The sequence below is a fragment of the Rhinopithecus roxellana genome, chromosome 14 (assembly GCF_007565055.1).
Source record: "Rhinopithecus roxellana isolate Shanxi Qingling chromosome 14, ASM756505v1, whole genome shotgun sequence".
Classification (NCBI taxonomy): domain Eukaryota; kingdom Metazoa; phylum Chordata; class Mammalia; order Primates; family Cercopithecidae; genus Rhinopithecus; species Rhinopithecus roxellana.
In genome coordinates, this window is record NC_044562.1 from 105,780,730 (window position 1) to 105,794,289 (window position 13,560).

The following is a 13,560-nucleotide window of genomic DNA, read 5'->3' on the forward strand; positions in this document are numbered from 1 at the left end:
GTTTTAAAAATTACATTCTCCAGTGTGCCTCTATAGTCTTCTGAAAACACCTTTTTTGCCCAGCTATAAGCATTTCCTAGGTAAAAATGCGTGATCATAAAAAAGAATTCTGCTAATTATTTTGAGTTTACTCGATGATTTTCAATAGTTTAAGTTTCACCGTACATAATATTGCAAATATCCGCCAGGCGCAATGGCTAATGGCTGTAATCCTAGCACTTTGCGAAGCCGAGGCGAGTGGATCACTTGAGGTCAGGAGTTCAAGACCAGCCTGACCAACATGCTGAAACCCCCATCTCTACCAAAAATACAAAAATAGCCAGGTATGGTGGCCCATGCCTATAACCCCAGCTACTCGGGAGGCTGCAGCAGGAGAATTGCTTGAACCCAGGAGGCGGAGGTTGCAGTGAGTGGAGATGGTGCACAACTGCACTCCAGCCTGGGAAACAGAGTGAGGCTATCTCGAAAGAATAAAAACCAACAAACACAATATTGCAAATATCTATATATATAGATATATATATATATATATAGTTTGAATTCAATACCTGCTAAAGTTTTACCTATAGCTATCCCTAAAAAGATGTGATAACTTCTTTTTAGGGATAAATGAGGGAATAACAACTGTTCAATGCTTCTGAAAAAGATTTGGTTTCCATTGAAGGATACTAAGTTTATCGCAGTTACTGCATTTTCCAAATTCTCAAAATAGGTTTAACATAAAGTGTAGTAAAAGATTGCCTGAAAAAACAACCTACAAAGGACATGAAAAGCTGAACTCAACTTTACACATGTCTCCTAAATTTCTATGATTATGAGTTCAAGTACATGGGAATGAATTTTCTTCTGTCTTTGCAACCAAGATTGGTTTTAATTGGAAACAGCACAGCAAAATTTTTCCATATTGCAGGAGATATTACTACCTAAGTTTCAGAGCAGTCTTGGTAGATTAGCCAGCTTTAATTTATAGAAAAACTTAGCTATGATTTACTTATATGATGAGGACTGGCATGGACTGATATACGAGTGGTCAAATTCCAAGTATTTCCCCCAACAATCCTGTGACATAACTTCATCAGGATTTAAAACTCCATCTGCTTTGTTGCTAGCCTGATACAACCAGGTTCCAGTTAAGAGCAAAAAGGCACATACCATGCAGATGTTTTATGGGAAATGTTCCCATTGCTCTTTCAAGTTGGTTTGTATTAGTGAAAAAGCCATACGTAGTGTGGAAATTATTAAGAAATGATTCAGAAAAAGCAATAGTTGCTTTTAAAGACCAAGGGGAGAAATAAACCCAAAATCACACGCTCTGAAACTGGAAAAGTTTCAAATGCAAACTGTGTTCCTGTCTGGTGTTGTCTGAAAGGCATGGGTGCTAAAGATTATTAATATATTTTTATTTCTTCTAAGTATGGCACTGGTCAAAGAGGATGGTAGGCCTGTTTTGAAGAACTGTTACCGACTGGGGAGTTTAGGCTTGGGGACCCTGGTCCTGAGAAAAATAACCCACTGGTTGGCAGAGTTCCAACCCAACAGACAGCTTAGGATCTAACTTGATGCTGGAAATTACAAAGGCTTCTAATGAAGCAAATAACAAAGTTCCTATGATTGGTGACAGATGAGCCAAAACTGAGAAAGTTTTTCATTGTTATTATTTTTAAACAGCTTTCAGAAAACTAACAAGACCTTTTGGCCTTGACCCAGCAGAGAATAAATGTCCCCCCTCGGATGGATATTCTGAACTGAAATTTCTCCACAGTAACAATTCTAATTAATTATTCAAAGCCAGGGGTTGATTTTCTAAGGTTAACTATAGTCTCCTGTTTAGGTCATTAAAAACTGGTTTTTCCTTTTCTTTGGTGTCTGCTCACCCAGGCATTGATGAGAAGCTTTAACAGCAGCCTTGCAATAAAGGCTCTACTTTTAAGGTGAGTTTGTCATTTTGCAGACTTGGTTTAAGGGATAATTAGCAATAAATAGAGATTTTGTCTAGGTTCTATATAACCAAAAACTTTAGAAATCCACTTACTTTCTTATATAAGTATAGAAACAACAGACATTAATATTATCACAAGGCATTGCAAGATCTTTTGAATTAAAGAATTAGCCATAATTTTGTGATGTTTCATTAATAAGCATACTTCTTAAAACAGAAATTAAAATTGAAACGTTATTTCACATAGTAACTCAGAAAACCAGTCATTCTCCAAGGAGACTGGATTAACATGGGTTTACCGAGTGAAATGTAACATTTCAGGCAAGTCAATTCATGCTAACATATTTTTATTGTGCAATACAGGTAGACAACATATACTTTTTCTAGCAAGAGAAAAAGGGTGCACCACTCAGTGTTCACCAAAATAACCCTAGAATAGGTTAGTACATGGAATGTAATGCTGTTAGAGTCACAATGACAATATGCACCAGAACTCTACAAACGAAAATGAAACTCAAGCCAAATTAAGTAGTTCTCATTATAATGAAAACAAGCAGTCTGGCATTAAGTGGGGCTCCACCTGTTAGGAGTAAAATTTGATACTCCAAAAGATGAGGACCAGTCAGCCAGCAGTTGGTCAAACATATAAAATGTAATCACGTGGGAAAGGGAATGGGATTTCTAGAAACCAAATTCCTGAACACACCTGCTATCCCTCAATGTCTTTAACTTTGACTCCCTCCAGATCTGAATGACCTATTGAAACTATGAACCTTTCAAGTCTCTGGGAAAGGATTTGGTTATAACCCAAACTCAATTCTCAAAGTCATTTCTCATAAGAAAGCTCAAAATTATGTTTCCCGTCCTTTTTCTTTTTTAAGAGATAGGGTCTGGCTCTGTTGCCCAGGCTGGAGTACAGTGGCATTATCATAGCTGACTGCAGCCTTGAACTCCTGGGCTCAAGAGATCCTCCTGCCAGAGCCTCCCAAGTAGCTATGATTTACACACATGTGCCACCATACTCAGATAATTTTTTTAAGCTTTTTTGTAGAGGCAAGTGTCTCGTTATGTTGCCCAGACTGGTCTTGGAACTCCTGGCCTCAAGCAATCCTCCTGCCTTGGCCTCTCAAAATGCTAGGATTACAGCTGTGGGCCACCATGTCTGGCCCATTTCATTTCTCATAGCCTCCAGCACACTGTTTGTGCTAACCCAGGTAACCCTCTCTGACCCACTGCCAAAGCAACAAATCCATCCAGCCTGGGGTGAGGAGCAGCTTGCTGCCCGCTGTCCATGGCTAGGCTCATTCTTGCACACAAACCTGCTTCCTTCTTGCCTCCTTTTCCTCCCTCTCGGCTCTTCTTCAGCACTGCCTTTAACATTTTCAACACTTGTTTCTAAAGAGAAAAGGAACAGAGAGAAGAGGAATTAAACGTTGAACGTTGGAATATAACTTGTGTATTGACAAAAAGAGGTAACTTGCATTCAAACAGACCGCTTAATATTAAGATACCTTAGTACCTTAAGTCTTACATTAATTTTCTATGAATAAACCATGGCGGGAAACTGAATGCTGAAGACACAACGAATGTTCCATAACTTTTAATGAATAGAAGTTCACTGTTGTTAGAAAAGCTAAAAAAAAAAAAAAAAAAAAAAAAAAAAATACAATAGTGCATTCTCAGCATTCCACATCTAATTAAGGTTATGAGGCTAAACCTGGGTACAGTACTGCAAGATATTTGGCACAGTTTCCCAATCCCAGTTCATCAAAAGGCAGCACGAGAACATGGAATCAAAAAGAAAATGAAAGAAGCTACATGGTTAAAGGCAATGTTTTACAGGTGTTACTAATTATATAATCACAAGGAAAACATTCTGGAAGGTTATGAAATGAGGCATATCTTACAAACATTTGCAAAATAAATACAGTGGGAACACATTTTAACCCTGATCAGAGAACCCAATTAAACAGCACACACTACAGTGGGTTTTTACTATATATAGTTATAACTTTGGGGTGGGGAAGGGAAGTAAGTAGAACAGGCCTGTGGCACTATGACCAAATCCTTTAAAGAAAAGGCTGTATCTTTAAGCAGGGTTGTACTAAAAACACCACAATGGCCCAGGCCTAAGAGGAAACATGAAACCATCTCTATAGCAAGCGACAGACAAAAGGACCATTATTTCATCACGAAGCCAGGATCCTTTAAGCTCTCTCTCCCAACTACTAACTCAGATGAGATGGCTGAACAACCCCAGACGGTAACCAATCTTAGTGGGTTGTGTTACCCATCACACCTTTATTAATGCACTAAGAGAGGGAAGCAGAAGGCAAGCAGGTCTCTCTTGAACAGGCAAGAAAAGGGGTGGGGAGAGGAGGAATGAGGATGGGGAAGGGGAGGGGAGCAGAGAAAGGGAGGCAAGAAGGGAGAAACTCCTATGTAGGAGGGCTCCCAAATTTGCCTAGTTAGCACAAATGCCTCAAATGGCCTCAGTGTAACACACCACCTCTCAGCCCCCAGAGTAAGCAGAAGTTTTGTGGGACCCATTGAGAAGGGTAAGGAACCCCAATGTGTTGCCATTCACAGAATCACACAATGTAAGCAGGCAGGGTGACCTTTCTTATCATTTGGTCCAAGCTTGTATTTGTTTTCCCAAGCCTTTTGTTTTACTGATGAAGAAACAGAGACCCAGGGAGGCTGGCTTGCCAGGGGTCACGCAGCTAATTAACAGCAGGGCCAGAATCCAAATCTGCAGCAGCCCAGCAGGACCACCTTCCTCCCCTCCACCAGGCCGGTCTCTCCTCACACATCAATGAAAGCTTTGGGCAACAACAATCGAACAAATCTGAGTGATACTAGAAAGATAGTATCTTAGGCAGAATCTGGAAAAAGCCATACTGAAGGTTATCGGAGTAAAATCATCTTACACACAAGTTTTATATACTGAAGGGGCATGGCTTAGAGCCTAATTCTGTTTTTGAAAATGCTGCTTGAATAAACCCTTGTGAAAAAATTTAGATTTCACCTAAAGGGCAAACACTAAAGTTGGAAGGGAGCAACAGTTTCCACAAGGAACCAATGGAAAATACAAACTTCTGTTAACAAGCACACTTCAGAGAAACAATGAAAAATACTGTAGTATAAAAAAAAATGGCAGTAAAAGTTAATAATAGATACCTGGTAAACACAGACATATTCTTCAACCAACCAACTTTGGGGTTTATAATTTAGAAAAAACTACCTAAAAATATGGGAAAAATACTGACGGAGCCATGCCACCAAAGCTCGTCCAAGGTCCCTTGCACCAAGCCTTGGTGAACTCTTCCAGAGCCGTATGTTTACCTGGATCACTGACCAAGCTCAGGCCCCACCACATGCATGAGCTGCTCCTGATTAATCACCCAGGTCATCACCAGTTAGAGCAGACCTACCATGCCACTCAGAATAGGCATCCCATGGGGCAAGGACTAGGTGACACTGACTTTGGTATCTCATCCCAGACATCCTGTTTTCCTATTTTGGGGCACTCACCTATTTTCAGGATAGATGTACCTTTCACATCAGTGGTCTTAGGTGAAAGAGGCTATCAAATATCTTCTATAATACTTCTTCCAGTTCCTGTTTTCCTCCATAAATAGCAACTCTAGGAAAATAGCTTAAATTCTATATTCTTAAAAAAGCTATTCAAACTGCGACCTGGAGCAACTTGAACTGACTATACCCCAGTGCAAAAATAAGGAACCATCCTCCCCTCCCCTAGACTGGAAAGGAAAAATGTAAGGCTTCCCAGCAAGTTAAATTCTGAAATTAACACAGATCAGAGTGGAGCTATACAAAGTCACCTGGAAGTCTCAATCATCTCTGGCCTTAAACCTATAACTGGAACTTAATAGTCACCAATGAACATACAGGCTATGCCCACCGAAAGGGGGATGGTCAGAAATAGCATTTATAGGAATAGGCCATAGGGGCCAATGACAACAGTACACTCCAGAGAAGACTATCTGGCATGCCAGACAGTATCTGCACACTTATAAACACATATCCCTACATTCAATTCTGGAAATGGACACATTGGGCTGTTGCAGCTGCGTGCTGTCACACATTGGTATGATACAATTACTTCTTGTTCTGGTTCTGTTCACACTGAGAAGCACCTCGTAATCTGGCTCCTTTCTTAGTCTGCAAACAGTGGGGAGAGAGTGTGCTGGTCCAGTTCACACAACTGTCTGGCTTGCTGACAGACACAATTCTGAGAATAAATTAACAAATCAGTACTCCAGCTTTAAACAAAAGCTCTCATGAGCTTTGCTTTATTAAAGGGAGTCACTTTGTCCAGTACCATCAATTTAAGACATGGAGAATACTGAGTTTCTGAGGACCAAAGGGAAGACAGTGGTAAATTCCTCAATGGAAATGGCACCGTGAAACCCACCTATGCAGGCAGCCAGCAGGCTCTCCTCTTCTGCATCATCACACTTCCCTTCCAGTAGCAACTTCAACTACTGTCATTTTTCCCCTAAAAGGGTGAACACGGAGCTGTCATGAACATGAACCAAATAGAAATGATGCAAACCAGCCTTTCTGACACAGTAATTCAGACTCAGCAGATTAAATGACAAGCCCAACATACTGTGTGGTAAGGAAGTACCTATGGACAAGTATCACAGGATAAAACATAAGAAATAGTGTTCTTTTTTACTATATATATATGTGTGTGTGTGTGTTTTGTTTTGGTTTGTTTTGAGACAGAGTCTCACTTTATTGCCCAGGCTGGAGTGCTATGGCACAGCCTCAGCTCACTGCAACCTCCACCTCCTGGGTTCAAGCGATTTTCTTGCCTCAGCCTCCTGAGTACCTGTGATTACAGGTACCTACCACCATACCCAGCTAATTTTTATATTTTTAGTAGAGACGTGGTTTCACCATGTTGGCCAGGCTGGTCTCAAATTCCTGATTTCAGGTGATCCGCCTGCCTTGGCCTCCCAAAGTGCTGGGATGACAGGTGTGAACCGCTGCACCAGGCCTACTTTATATTATAGACCAAAGGCACAGATATAACTCCAATACTGACCAAACGATCCCTCAAGTTCTGCCCTATAAAACCTTAGCCTCTATGACAACAAGTAGAACAAATGTACTGTCAGACCTAAATACTTAAGAATAAGTCTTTGAAAATGTGAAGAAGGTCAGATGTCATTTCTCTCCATTACATACTTTTGAGGAAGAGAGTGTAGGGGAGAAAAGGTATCTTTTCCTCACTCATGGCAAGGTTCATGGCTGACACCCCTATAACAAAAAGACAGATTAACAAGAGAAAGGCATAACAAATTTATTCAACCAAAGTTTTGCATCACACAGGAGCCTTCGGAAATGAGGATCCAGAGACTCAGGAAACTGAATTTTTAGGCTTAAGTACAATGAAGAATGAACAGCCACATAGAAGCATGATTGAACAAAAAGGGAAGGAGGCCTAATAATTGGGGTGGGGGCCCTCAGCAAGGCCTGCTTGTCCAGATTCTTCCTGTCCTCTGGGTACAGGGCAGGACCTCTCTGGAATGAGAGTCAGGTGAGATAGGTCAGAGAATTCCTTGATGACCATGCTTCAGGGGAGAAAGGCAAGGGGAGGTCAGAGGGACCTCTTTCCTTCTGCAGTCTCTCTTATATGCCAAGGTGCCATATTGGGGTTTATCCTGTCCTGAGCCCCAACAAAAGGAAAGACCAGCCTCTAGGTTACTACAACTAAAGGTTACCACAACTAAAACTGACTAACAGAAGTAAATTTCCTGTAATGCTCATTGAGAAGAAAAGATGAATAGATAACATTACTCTGAGAAGGCCAATGGTCTGAAGTCACCTAAATTTCTACTATCACTCAACATGTAAGTTTCCCAAATGTCACAGATTCTTCTTTTAAGCCCCCCAGAAGTTAGACTGACTATCAAAAGCTTACTTTTACTTCTGGTATTTCTCCTTCAGCACACCCAGTCTTTGGGGACAGGCACAACCTCTCTACATTACGTATTTGAATTCTGTACAGCATGTTGTGTTGGCATATAAAATGTAACAAAAAGCACCCTAGACAAAATAGTAAGATGATTCCAAAACAAGACAAAATCTATTTCAGCCTGTAATCACAATGGCAATATCAGAGCCATGACCACCTTGTCTGAGATCACAGAAGAGTACTAGCAGCAAAATGTTTCTCTTCTGGAGTGCCATACTGCCTATTTACACAATTTCAAGTGGAATCTGGGAGCTGAGGGCAGGGACTATGTTTATTCTTTAACAGATACAAACAGAAGCCAGAACACAGGCTTCGCACCCACCCTGTTCTCAGTATTTGTTGACAGGCTGCAATGAACACAGATGAATGATTTCCTCCAAATCAAGTAATTAACCAACATTTATAGCAGTTTATAATTGACAAAGAACATTCCTATATATTCACACTTGCAAGGAATGCAAGAAAATTCAATTAAATCCATGTGACATCAGACAACGAGCATTAGGGAGGAAAATGCTGCATTTAGCAGTATCTCTTCATATCCACATCTGAATTAACCTTAAAACCTCAGTCCAGTTACCCCAAATACCTAAACACACATACTCTGTGCACGCTCTAATGGAAGGAGCTTCTCCCATCAAACTATCCACCTGGCCTCAAAGCAAAATTATCTGAAGATGCTGCTTTTGTCAAAAATAATAAAGCCAGAGTAGCAACATTTACAAGTGAAGCTCTGTAAACTAAGGCACATATAAATTAAGAAATTTTCCTTCTTTGCTTCAAAGAAGCATCAAAAACATCCTCAGTGTTAGGAGCTTGAAAAGTTCTTAAAACCTAGTTAGTCTGACTCACCTAACAGTCATGCCTTCTATATGACACCTTTAGAGCTGTTCTTCATATTAGCAACATACAGTTTATCACAAGAAAGTAGTGGTGGTAGCAGGGAGTCTAAAGCAGCCTGCAAGATAAACAATACAGACTAAAGCAAATAAGAGAAAGTGTAAGAGACCACAAACACACACACACATACACACACACGTCTGCTAGACAGGGCACTAGCTGTTAGCTAGGAACTCATGGAAAACCCTGTACACAGAAATTTCCTGAAAGCAAGAGCCATGTCTCATCATTCCTAGGAGATCCTCCGAGGCTGGGAAAAACCAGCCCTTGATAAGTTTTTGACATTCCAGGATTGCTCTCACACTTCCCCACAGTAATGGAGAAATCCTAGGAATGGACAGAGACCTTCCCAATATCACTGGGAACAACTAATGGAACTTCTCCAGGATCCAGATGCTTCATCCAGAAAAGTATGTCAGGGTGGGGGGATGGTTAGAACAACCCTTAAAGTAATTCTGATAAGTAAAGAATTGGCCTTTGGTTCTTCTTTTTTTTTTACATATTTCTTTTTTTAAAGAGAGAGTCTCACTCTGTTGCCCAGGCTGGAATGCAGTGGCACCATGACAGTGACAGTTCACTGCAGTCTTATCCTCTCAGGCTCAGGTTATCTCCCCAGCTCAGCCTCCGGAGTAGCTGGGACTACAGGGATGTACCATCAAGCCCAGCTTATTATTTTTTAATAGAGATGGAGGTCTCATTAGGTTGCCCAGGCTGGTCTCTAAACTTCCGAGCTCAAGTGATTCTCTCACTTTGGCCTCCCAAAGCATAGGGATTATAGGCACGAGGTACTGCACCCAGCCTGATTTTTCTTAATTTGCATAGCTGGAAAATATGACATTAAACTATAATTTATTCTCCAAGACACATAGATCCAGCCATTCATTCTTTATTCAACAACCCATACTACAAACTGAACCTCTATTCTACTATTATTTTCTTTATAGTTTTGTCCTAAGCAAAAAGACTTCAGATTTAAGTATGAGTTATTAAAAAGCATAGTAAATTTACAGTCACAAGTAATGTGAATTTAGAAGAGTTCTGGGCATGAAATTGGAAATCAAATGCTTAAGTTCTGATGCACTAAAATTAAGTGGAAACTATTGTGGTGAAATCACCTTCAACCTATATTTAAAATATTCTGTACATTCATACAGGTTGTTTCGGGAAGAGTTTCTACCAAAACAAACCAACAACAAAAACACCTTACCTTAGCCAGTATTTCAAGTTGCTAGAAAATTAGTACTTTGATAAGTACTTGGTAGAAAGAAAATTTCACTTTTGGAGGAAAAGATAAAAGAAGTTACTTCCTTCTAAGTACAAGAGCCATCTTTATATACCTGTAAAGGGAATTGTTCAATCCAAATTCTAACACCACCTCCTCCATAAAGCCTTCTCAGGCTACAATGGTCAAAAGATACCTTTTCTCTAATTCTACACCCTGCCTTGTTCTAATATGATGACAGATCAAAATTTTGGTGAAAAATGTTGAACTCCACAAATCCCCAATGGCATCTAGCAATGTACCTTACACACAACAAACACTTTAAAAAAAAGTCTTTAAATGAGTGGCAGGGTTGTTATGGAAGGGAAATCAAAATCAACAGCAATTCTCTTCCAACAAGGAGTTTGGACTAATAATTTAAGAATTCTGGTACCAAGTACTAATTCCCAACTTTACGGTCAAAATAATTTGGTGTATACATGAAAAAACGCACATTTAACCCAGTAAGATCTGCTCAAATATCAGGCTTTCAGAAGCACCGGCTGCAGGTAGGTTTTATTTGGGTATTTCAAATAGGCACACAGAAGGGATAAGTGCAAAGACAGTAGCCAAAAATCTGAAATAAATACATTCTCCTTCAAAAAAGGAAGGTCTCAGAAAGGGCAGCATTTCCAGCAATAATCATGATGTTTCCCAGGCCAATGGCTACTGTGCAAGGCAGAGCTCAGTCTTGCAGTGAGCTCCTGCTAACTTACAGGCTGTCTTCAGTTCCCTGTCACCTGTGTGCTCTCTAGCTGAGACTTACCTCCCTACCACAGCAGCAAAACACTGCTAACTAGAAGACAAAACTCCAATATTGTCACTAGTACTGTATATCATCCAGGTATTCACATAGATGTTTAGATCTATTAGAGAAAGCAAAAGAATTTCATAAGCCCACTTCAAAACACACCACAGAATCAACTCATCTTAGAAGCCTTCTTCATCTTATTTTGTTTATACATCTGCTTCCTTCACTAGGCTGTGGGCCTCTGAATGGTCAGACCCTGCCTTGCTCCCCCAGCAAAGTATTTGTTTTCCAATTTCAACGTCAATGAATGGTTGTGGAGAAACATCATTTTAATCTATAATTCTCAAAGGGAATGATTGTACCTAAAAACAGACTGTTATCCTTTAATAACTTTCAGTAAAATTAATATCCTTCTACAGGCTGTGAGCAATGGAGAAATGTGCTCTGGCTCTCCTGGACCAGCAAGTGGCAGAAATTGAGTTACAACCTAATTTTCCAATTAAGGAATGAGTGTTGGGTTAGCAATTGCAGCGTTTCATTCTACAAGCATTCATACGTAGCTACCCTGTGCCAAAGAACAAGGGACCCAAAGGCAAGTGCAATCCGATAGAGGAGGAAGACAACATGTGGATAAACATGAGCAGGAAGCTAAAAACGTTCATGCCTCCATTTTCTCTACAAGGTGAAAACAAGGTAAGAGGTGCAGTGAAGGTATAGGATAGCCCTGTAGATGAGAGGAAGGCAAGTAAGAGATTAAAAGGACAGCTGGCTGGGCATGGTGGCTCACATCTGCAATCCCAGCACTTCGGGAGGATCGTTTGAGCCCAGGCCTTTGAAACCAGCCTGGGCAACAGAGGGAGATTCTCAGAAAAAACAAAAACAATAAAACGGACAGCTGAACAGCTCTGATCATCCAAACTAGGCTGCAGACCAGGCCACAACACCCGATTATGAAACTGCTCCTATCCTCAAAGGCTCACAAGTAACATCATCAAAATCACATCGTGCAACTCATCTATGGTTCTGGGTTAGTGGAATATTTGTGGGCTGGCACACACCATCTGCCTGCTCCTGTAGTTCACAGATACATCCTATGAGGAGAAATGGTACATATGCCAGGAAACTCCTGACTACGACTGAGGCCAATGGCTGGATGTGATATTCAAGCTAGACCTGGACTTTCCTAATCTGCCCAACTTCATGGATGGGAAGAACAAGGTCACCCAGAGCAATGCCATCTTGTGCTACACTGCTGGCAAGCACATGTGTGGTGAGACTGAAAAGATTCAAGTGGACATTTTAGAGAACCAAGCAACCAATTTCCACACACAACTGATACAGCACTGTTACAACTCTGACCATGAAAAACTGAAACCTGGCTGGGCTCACGCCTGTAATCCCAGAACTTTGGGAGGCTTCTCTTTTCTCATGGATCACAAGGTCAGGATCAAGACCATCCTGACTAACACGGTGAAACCCCGTCTCTACTAAAAATACAAAAAGTCAGCCGGGCATGGTAGCACACGCCTGTAGTCTCAGCTACTCGGGAGGCTGAGGCAGGAGAACTGCTTGAACCCGGGAAGCAGAGGTTGCAGTGAGCCGAGATCACACCACTGCACTCCAGCCTGGGTGACAGAATGAGACTCTGTCTCCAAAAACAAAAAACACACAAAAAAACCCCTGAAACCTCAGTACTTGCAACAGCTACCTGAACAACTGAAATAATTCTCCATGTTCCTGGGAGAAATTCTCATGGTTTGCAAGGGAAAGCTCACCTTTGTAGATTTTCCCATCTGTGATGTCCTGGATCAGAACCGGATGTTTGAGCCCAAGTGCCTGGATGAGTTCCCACATCTGAAGGCTTTCATGTGCCCTTTTGAGGCTTTGGAGAAAACTGCTGCCTACAATGCAGTCGGACTGCTTCTCCAAGATGCCCATCAACAAGATGGCCCAATGGGGCAATAAGCTTTTATGCTGAGCTAGAGGCAGACTTGCACTGCTTGTTTTGTTTCTTCCTGTCCCTACGAGGCCTCCACTCTTTTTTGCTCTTTTAAATAACACTTGGGCTAAAATAATTAAATAAATAAGCTGTGCTGTGCAATTCCCTCCTCTGATGCTCAGCCCCAAGAACTATCCAGGAATGGTCCAGTGAATGCAGGATATGATCAATGATCAGGAGTTCACAGTGCAGGGGCCAATACAGGAGTGCTCAGAGTGGTGTGCTGTGGAATCAAGGCTGGTCAGGAAGGGGATGAAGCCCTGAGAGGTAGGATAGCCAGAGAGAAAAAGTATGGTGTCTCAAAGAGATCAAAGAATAAACACAGTCAGAATAAATGAATGGGGAAGTTGAAAAGAGTCTGGTTCTTTTTAATCAATTTTTAAATTTTGGATGTGGAACAATTCCAGACAATGATAAAGCCCACAGGATTAGTAAAGGCAAATCTGTGATGTGAATCAGGCCTGACTTTAAATCTCAGGCACTGAACAGCTCCCTCCAAAGTCCTCAATGAACTTGGGTGTAGGGGAAATAGGGAGGTGATGAGGACAGCACAGAATACATGCCTCAAAGAAAGGGAGGCTTTGCATGAGGATGAAAGTGTAGCAGTTATGGACACCAGCATCACCTCAGGGCCCCAGTAGCCATGCAGCTAAAAAGCTCCTGGAGAACCACCTGGGGTTTGAGTATGAACCATGGTCTG

General features: G+C 41.2%; 1 pseudogene; it reads left to right on the forward strand.

Moving 5' to 3' along the window:
• The first annotated feature begins 1,414 nt into the window (after positions 1-1,414).
• LOC104654263 lies at positions 1,415-12,839 on the forward strand (annotated as a pseudogene).
• The last annotated feature ends 721 nt before the right edge of the window (positions 12,840-13,560 follow it).